Below are 8,414 nucleotides of genomic sequence, written 5' to 3' on the forward strand. Positions count from 1 at the left end.
TTTACATTCCATTTAACTCAACTGCATCAACATGAATGCGAGCAGATCTTTACAGAGTTTCTATGTAATGTTTTAGTTCTGCTGGACTCTTTCCTCGTCTTATCGGAGACATGACAGTCTTACTCTTGGAGCTCCAGAATGGTTTCTGAAGAGCTGGAGCAGAGGCTCACCAAGAACTGTGGGCAGTCATCAATGGTGTACTTGACTTTTGTTCCTTTTTTCCCTGTAAACTAAATTTGATCCTGCACATTTTCACTTCTTTTAGCGACTATAACCACTATATTTGACATTTTAAAGGTAGATTTCTTGTTTGATGAATCTGTGTATCCCAAAGTCTCTGACCCTGAACTATAAACATAGGAATTCAGGAAAGGCTTGATGAAATGAATAGCTAAAAAGAACATTTTTCTTTTCTCCTTCTACTAACTGTACTTTTTACTCATCCATTAAAAAAATATTTACTGAATAACCAATGTATTCCGAGCTCTGAACACTGTTATATGCTTGGGATGCCATGCCGAACAAGGCCTCCATGCTTTCTAGAAATTAAGGGATGATGCATAAATCATCTTTTGTTTTGCACTCTGTTAAATTTTTGAAATTACCTTCTATCCAATAAAAAGATGGTTCAGGATGACAGTTATTTCCTATATTTCTTTGGTACTCATTCCCAGGTAAAAAAAAACAAGAACAAAAAAAAAAGTGTATTTCTTATGGATACATAGTCCTTCCTGGTCTATGTTCTGCTTCTGTCAGAGATTTTAAGATTCTTACTCTGAGAGTGTGTGTTCTCTCCATAGGTCCTTCTTAAAGACATACTTATGGCTCTCTTACTTATGTTTCTTCAATACTTTTTAAATATTATGTGTTCAAAAATGTTATCAAATTAAATATCATGTAGAGATGGTATTAAGTTATATGAGGTGTTACCTGGAACAGGGTTGTAATTCGTTTTCACTTGAGCAGTGTTCAGGTGGGACAAGGCAGGTTCGGAGTTTAAGGAAATGATATTCAGGTATAGAATAAATGAAGGTTGGGTTTTGGATGTGACCTCTTAGCATGTTTGAGTAGCTCTTTCCATTTCCTCGAGTCAAGCACAGAAGACCAAGGAAAGAAAACACAGTGTGAGTGTCTTAGTCTGTTTAGTGTTACTATAAAGGGATTACAGAGGCTGGGCAATTTATAAAGAAAAGAGATTTATTCGGCTCACAATTCTGCTGGCTGGCCTATTGGGCATCTTTTGCAAGCCTCAAGGCAGGCTGCTTTCACTCAAGGCAGAGTGCAAAAGAAAGCAGGCTGTGCAGAGATTATATGGCAACAGAGGAAGCCAGAGAAGGGTAGGGGAGGTGCCAGGCTATTTTTAACAACCAACTCTGGAGGAAACTAGCAGAGCATGATATTACTCATCCCTGCCTACCCTAGCAGGGGGCTCAATCTATTCAGGAGAGATCCTCTTCCATCACTCAAGCACCTCCCATTAGGCTCCGCCTCCAACATTAGGGATCAAATTTCAACATGAGGTTTGCTGGGACAAACATCCAAACTATAGCAGTGAGTAACAGATGGTGCCCGGGTTCTGTTGCCGGTTTAGTTGTCCTCTCTTTGACAATTTGCTCTGCCCTAGATTTTTACCATTCTTTTCTAGTGAAACTTACAGAAGACCTACTTATTATCTAATTGTTTTTTGTTTTCCCACTGCTGAGAAATTGGGTGTGTCATTATGTCTTAAATTTTTTTATATTTTTATATTTTTTCTTAATTAAAAAGGTTGTGAAGGTGGGGGCAGGTCTTGAGGTAATTGTTGTATAGATTACTTTGCTATGGTATGTATGTTTATATATAATACAATATGATGTAACATAGTATAATATAGCACAAAATCAAGCACAGAATTCTTCCTACCTATTAAGAGACTCAAATTTAATTCAGCCTGAAGTCTTCCTTGAATGAAGACTAGAGGCCATCTCTCTTACCATCTGTAATATGTATTTGGCACTTAGCTAATTATACAAGGCAATTTATGATATCTGTTTAAATATTAGAGTAATGATAGGTACTATATATTGAGTGTTCATTGTGTGCTGGGCATAGTAACAGAAAAACCCAGATGTAAATTTCCTGTAGGTAAGAACAATGTATTTGAGGTCATTGTATCCTCATATTATAGAATCTGTATACAAAAATGAACATTGAACAAGGTGGCTCACGCCTGTAATCCCAGCACTTTGGGAGGCCAAGGTGGGTGAATCGTGAGGTCAGGAGGTCGAGACTAGCCTGGCTAACATGATGAAACCATGTTTCCACTAAATGTGCAAAAATTAGCCACGTGTGGTGGCAGGCACCTGTAGTCCCAGCTACTTGGGAGGGTGAGGCAGGAGAATCTCGTGAACCCAGGAGGCGGAGGTTGCAGTGAGCCAAGATCATGCCACTGCACTCCAGCCTGGGCAACAGACTGAGATTCCTTCTAAAAAAAAGAAAAAAATATATACATATATATATGTGTATATATATATGTATATATTTTTATATATACATATATATATGTGTATATATATATGTATATATTTTTATATATACATATATATATGTGTATATATATGTATATATTTTTATATATACATATATATTTTATATATACATATATATCATATGTATATATGATAAAATTACTGCTTGATATTGTAGATAACTTTCTTTTAAAAATTTATTTTCAAATTAAATCAAGAATCTTAGAAGTATTTTATCATTAGTTTTCTAAAACAGTTGAAAATACAAATGACATTGAATTTTACTCATTAGAGAGTCAGAACTTAAGTATGACTAGTCTGCTGTATATTCTTGAAATAGAGTAATAGTAATTGATAACATTTATTAATTACTTATTATCTTATAGACACAGCAGTAATAACTTTGAAAGATTAGTTCTTTTAATCTTTATTATGATTCTATGTGCTAACTATCCTTATTACCCCCAATTTCAAATTAAGAAATTAAACCTCTCTATGCCAAGCTGTCAATTAACATAGTGTTCTGGTTTTGTGTTTATGTACTTTATTTTTGTGTGTGTGTCAGCTATGGTATTTGCTGTAATGTAAAGTATAACTGACTATGTTTCTATGAGAAAGTAAAGAAAAAATACATAGAAGAATATATTCTTAATAGTATGACTTCTTTAGAAAGACAATTTTGATTTGTTTTTTGTTTTTAATTTTCTTTTTTTTTTTTCCAAGACAGAGTCTCGCTCTGTTGCCCAGGTTGGAGTGCAGTGGCATGATCACTGCTCACTGCAGCCTCAATCTCTTGGGCTCAAGGGATCCTCCCATTTTAGCCTCCTGAGTAGCTGGAATTCCAGGCATGCACCACCATACTGGTGAATTTTTATGCTTAGTAGAAAACATGGAATTTCGCCACGTTGTCCAGGCTAGTCTTGAACTCCTGGACTCAAGAGATCTGCCTGCCTCAGCCTCCCAAAGTGCTGGGATTACAGGCATAAGCCACTGTGCCTAGCCAAGAACAATTGTTGATTGAAGAGCTATATCAGTATAACCACTGATAAGGCGGCCACTTTAGAATAAAAGGATGCTTTGGTAAGGTTATGGAATTATATGAATTAATTCATTGTCCCATTCGAGATTAAGCTACTGCAGCAAAAAAGTTGATACTGAAAAAATCACAAACGAATGAAAATGTTAGTGTGTTAAATTTTTATAAAATTAAAATAAATTTCACATCTGATCAAATGAGTGTAAGCTTACCCATGGATGAAGTGAAATAACGTTTTTACCTTAAGGTTTAGTAGGAATGTATTGATCTAGAATATTAACATGGTGGTTCTGCTTATTAAAGACCCTCTTCTTTGATTTATTTTCTCCTCATTTTTGCTGTAGTTGAGTATGAGAATGTCATGATACCTACGATTTTAAAAAGTTTATTTGAATATACTGAGAACTTCAAGCATAGCTATGCTTCTTGGCTTCACAGTAAAGTATGAGTTAATCAACACAGCATCCTAGAGATTTGGAATCAAGTATTATTCTCACTTTGCAGGCTGCTTTAGGCACAGACCAGATAACTGTCTTATCTGAGATTGTTGGCAAGCCAGGGGCAGAGCAGGAATTAGAATGTCAAACTCTTGGATGCTTCATCTTGGCTTTAGTCAAAAGATTCTCACCAACTCCTGGGCAAACCCCATGGCAAATGGGGATGCAAAGGTAGAACCAACAATCAGTGATACCTGAGTCTGCTTGAGGCTCTCACTGTGAATTTCTATGTGTCTTGGGGTTAAGAACCCAGGAGCCCATAAAGTAACCTCCAGATAATAACATAAACAATTCATTTTGTCAAGTACATATATTTCTTTGAGCTGACAGCCTCATCTCCCTAGTTAACTGCCAAAGGCTAGTACTGTGTGCTCCACCATGAAAATTTTTATCACTCTAGAAAACATCTGAACAAAAATAAAATGACATTTTTTCTCTTTAGTTAAACCTATAGCTCTGTGTGTTCTAGAAAAGTGCAATGCTTACTGAAAAACATCTATGATTTTTACTATATATTTGTTAAAAATGAATCTATATTGGGTATAAAAAAGGCATAAATCAGTTAACTAAAATTCAGCAAAACTGGAAAGCTAGAGTGAGATGATAAAAGACTGGAGGCAAATTTACATTTCCAAAATATTTATGGCTTTATATTAAAAGCTAAAAGCACTACTGAATAGTCTGCATATTGAAATAGTCTGCATATATACTCACATTCTGAAGTTTCAGTTTTTAAGGAAAGTTATGAAAACATAAATTGCCCAATATTTTCTTTATAGGCAAAATGGCAAATTTGATTTATGAAATTGTCAGTTGTAATAAAAAAGGTCATAACATAATCATCTTAATTTTGATTATGCATATTACTTATTAGTACTTAATGCATATTACTTAGTACTTATTGCTAATAAGTAATATTACTTTAGTAATAAGTAATATTAGTATACTAATATTAGTATACTAAGTATACTAATACACTTATAAGTATTACTAATAAGTGCTTATTACTTATTAGCATAATAGCACTTACTAATAAGTAATATGCAGATATTAGCATGTAAGTACTAATTAGTGCTAGTAAGTACTTAGTAATAAGTAATATGCAGATATTATACTAATAAGTATTAAGCACTAATACTAATGAGTAAGATGATATTCTAAATTCTTAACTCTAAACATTACTAACATCATATTTGTAATATTTAATCATTCACAGATTAATTGATCTAAGTCAAGAGCTCTAGGCAGTCCAAAGCAAATCCAACTGATCAAGAAAGTGGCTGAAGTCCAGGGCTTCTCGTTTTCTAATCTCAAGCCCTATGTGACTTCAGTGATTGCAAAATGGTGCACCACCTCTAGGCCTCCTGTCTATATCATATCTATATTGAAGCAGGGAAGGGCAAGAGGCAAAGGTGAGAGTCCTTTTTTTTTTTCTTTTGAGACAGATTCTCACTCTGTCACCCGGGCTGAAGTGCAGTGGCCTGATCTTGACTCGCTGTGACCTAAAAAATTGCCCCACTCAGGACATTTCTGTTTTCATTCCCTTTCTAAGAACTGTGTTATGTGGCTACCCATAGCTGCAATAGACATATGTATTTTTCATTGGTGCTAATCTTCATGTGCTAATAAAATTGGGATAAGTTGATAAAGAAGATAGAGAAAATAGACATTGTGAAGGATACAGGTACTAATACAGTTTCTTGTACCATGAGTGTTCTCTTCCCAATCTTAAATTTTAGAGCTGGCAGATCAACCCCTAGGTAAGTTTTGTATTTTCATTTGCCATTTATCACTTCCTGTAATATTTGGACTTTTTATCTCTCATTTAATATTGTATTGCTAGGATTCATCCCATATTTTTAAAAGTGCATTTCTTTTTGCATTTTAAATTATTTTCTTTTAGCTGTGATGAACTCGATAATGACCCAATAGTGATTTAATTAAATTAAGTAGTTTATTTGCCTAGTTTAATTAACTGCCACTGCACCAAATTTTTGAGAGGACTGGGTCCAAACTCTTATTTGTCATGATTGTGAAATAGTAGATTCTGTTAAATTCAATTGTAATTTGATTAAAAGGTCTTTGCTACAAGTAATAAAATATAAACTTAGCCTTTTTAGTTAACATAGTAGGACATTTTCTCAGATGCACCATATGTGACAATTTTAGCAATATATCATCACAAAACTTCATGGATTTGTAGTCATCCCCCTTAACCAGAATAAACACTAAGTATGTTTAAAGTAGTAAATAGATACTACATAAAGATGAAATTCGGGCTGGGCACAGTGGTTCAAGCTTGTAATCTTAGCACTTTGGGGGGCCAAGGCAGGAAGATCTCTTGACCCTAGGAGTTCGCTACCAGCCTGGGCAATATAGTGAGACCTCATCTCTACAAAATATCCAAAAATTACCTGGGTATAGTGGCACATGCTTATGAACCCAGCTACTTAGGGGATTGAGGTGGGAGGATCGCTAGAACCCAGGAGGTTGAGGCTGCAGTGAGCCACGACTGTGCCACTGTACTCCGGCCTGAGTGATTAAATGAGACCCTGTCTCAAAAGAAACAAGATGAAATTTTGGGTGATACCTTAATCTGCCAGAGATTAATCAAGCTTGCTAGAGAAAATTTGTAATATTTAATCATTCAAACATTAAAAGAAATCACCCTAAAAGCCTTGGACTTTTGGACCTAAGTTAAAACAATTATAATTGCTCAATATGTTAAGGAAGTATATAATTCCACATCCATTTTTTTTCTGGTAAGAAATCACATCATAAGGAAGTTTTCTTGAGTATTTCTGTCTTTCCTGAGTGAATTGAGAAAAATGATGAGACAAGTCTTAATCATTTTAGGAGGTTTATTTGCCAAAGTTAAGGATGTACACCTGGGCTACAGGTCTCTGAAGATGATTTTGAGGGCTCAAATTAAAGGGGAAAGCACGGGATTCTGAGATATATGTAATTTTCATGTGAGAGGGGAGTAGGGAAAATAGTCATTTATGCCTTTGCCTGGCTCAGTGAATCTGCATATTTTTTACAGAAGATGACATAGACAATTGGGGCTGAAGAAAAATGCAGGGAATCTGTATTTTTACATAGGATAACATAGACAGAATGGAACAGGAGAACAATCAGATATGTATTTGTGTCAGGTGGGGAGGGGTGTGACTACACCTGTACAGATATGCTATCAATTTACATTGCCATGATGAAATTTTAACAGAAACACTTCAGGGAAAATATCTTGGACCTCACTAGGAATTTCTTTGTGGGAAAAATGGGGAAGGTGGGTAGCTTCTCATCTTGTAGACATCTTATTTAGGAAGCAAAAGAGGAAGGTGTAAGAGTTAAAGAAAGAGAAAAGAAAGACCAAAAGCAGCTCAACAATCAAGAACAGGTTTATTTTGGTGAATAAACCTGAGAGGGGCTTCTGGCGATTTTGATCTGGAGTGCTCTCTCTTACAGACTAAGAGCTTTTAAGGGTTCAAGGTGAGAGAACTTATCATGGGCTTGGAATATTTGTGTGGAGGATAAGTTTATTGCAGGGTTGGAATATCTCTGGTTGGAGGCAAGGTTATCCTGGGGCTGGCATATCTCTGGTCAGGGAGGGGTTTATCTTAGGGTTGGATTGTTTCTTGTTGGAGATGTCATTTATGATTTATGGTCATGCTGTCCATAGCCATTAGGCTGATGCCCTTTGGATTTAGGCAATTTTTGATCAAGGGGAACTTTAAAATTGTGGTGCTTGTCTAAGATGGTGTTGCTTCTGCTCCGTGAGGAGGCAGGTTTGCGTGACCCAGTTTCCAGCTTAAGTTTTCCCTTTGGCTTAACGAGTTTGGGGTCCCAAGACTTAATTTCCTTTCACACCTGAACAGTGACTTTTTTGGTACTTGGTACTCTTCCATGCTTGCGATGCTTAGACAGCCACCTAAGATCATGCACAGTTAGGTTATCAATAATACAAGCCCTTTTGATGATGAAGTCTAGATATATTAGATTCTCATTTACATTTTAATATAACATTTGTGTTATTTCCAATTCATATTTTGTAGTGTGGCATGAAAAGCCTAAAATATGAATATTTAAAATCCATCCTTTAATCGGAATTATAGAATATTTATAAAGTCATTTTATTTACTTTAAGTATATATAGTAATTTGGACTACATAGACATCCTCATTTTGCTTTAATGAAGAAATGAGAATGCTTTGTGTTGAGTACTTCAATTGTTTGTTTGCAGTGCCTGAAAATAATTTGTTCTAGCAATTGTTAGACCGAAGTTTCCTCTTTTAATTTTATTTCCTCTAAAAGGGTTTAGAAAAACTGTTCTCTCTTACAGAGGACATAGCAGGTAGTAGTTTCAAGAATGTC

The sequence above is a fragment of the Callithrix jacchus genome, chromosome 13 (genome assembly GCF_049354715.1).
Source record: "Callithrix jacchus isolate 240 chromosome 13, calJac240_pri, whole genome shotgun sequence".
Taxonomy (NCBI): domain Eukaryota; kingdom Metazoa; phylum Chordata; class Mammalia; order Primates; family Cebidae; genus Callithrix; species Callithrix jacchus.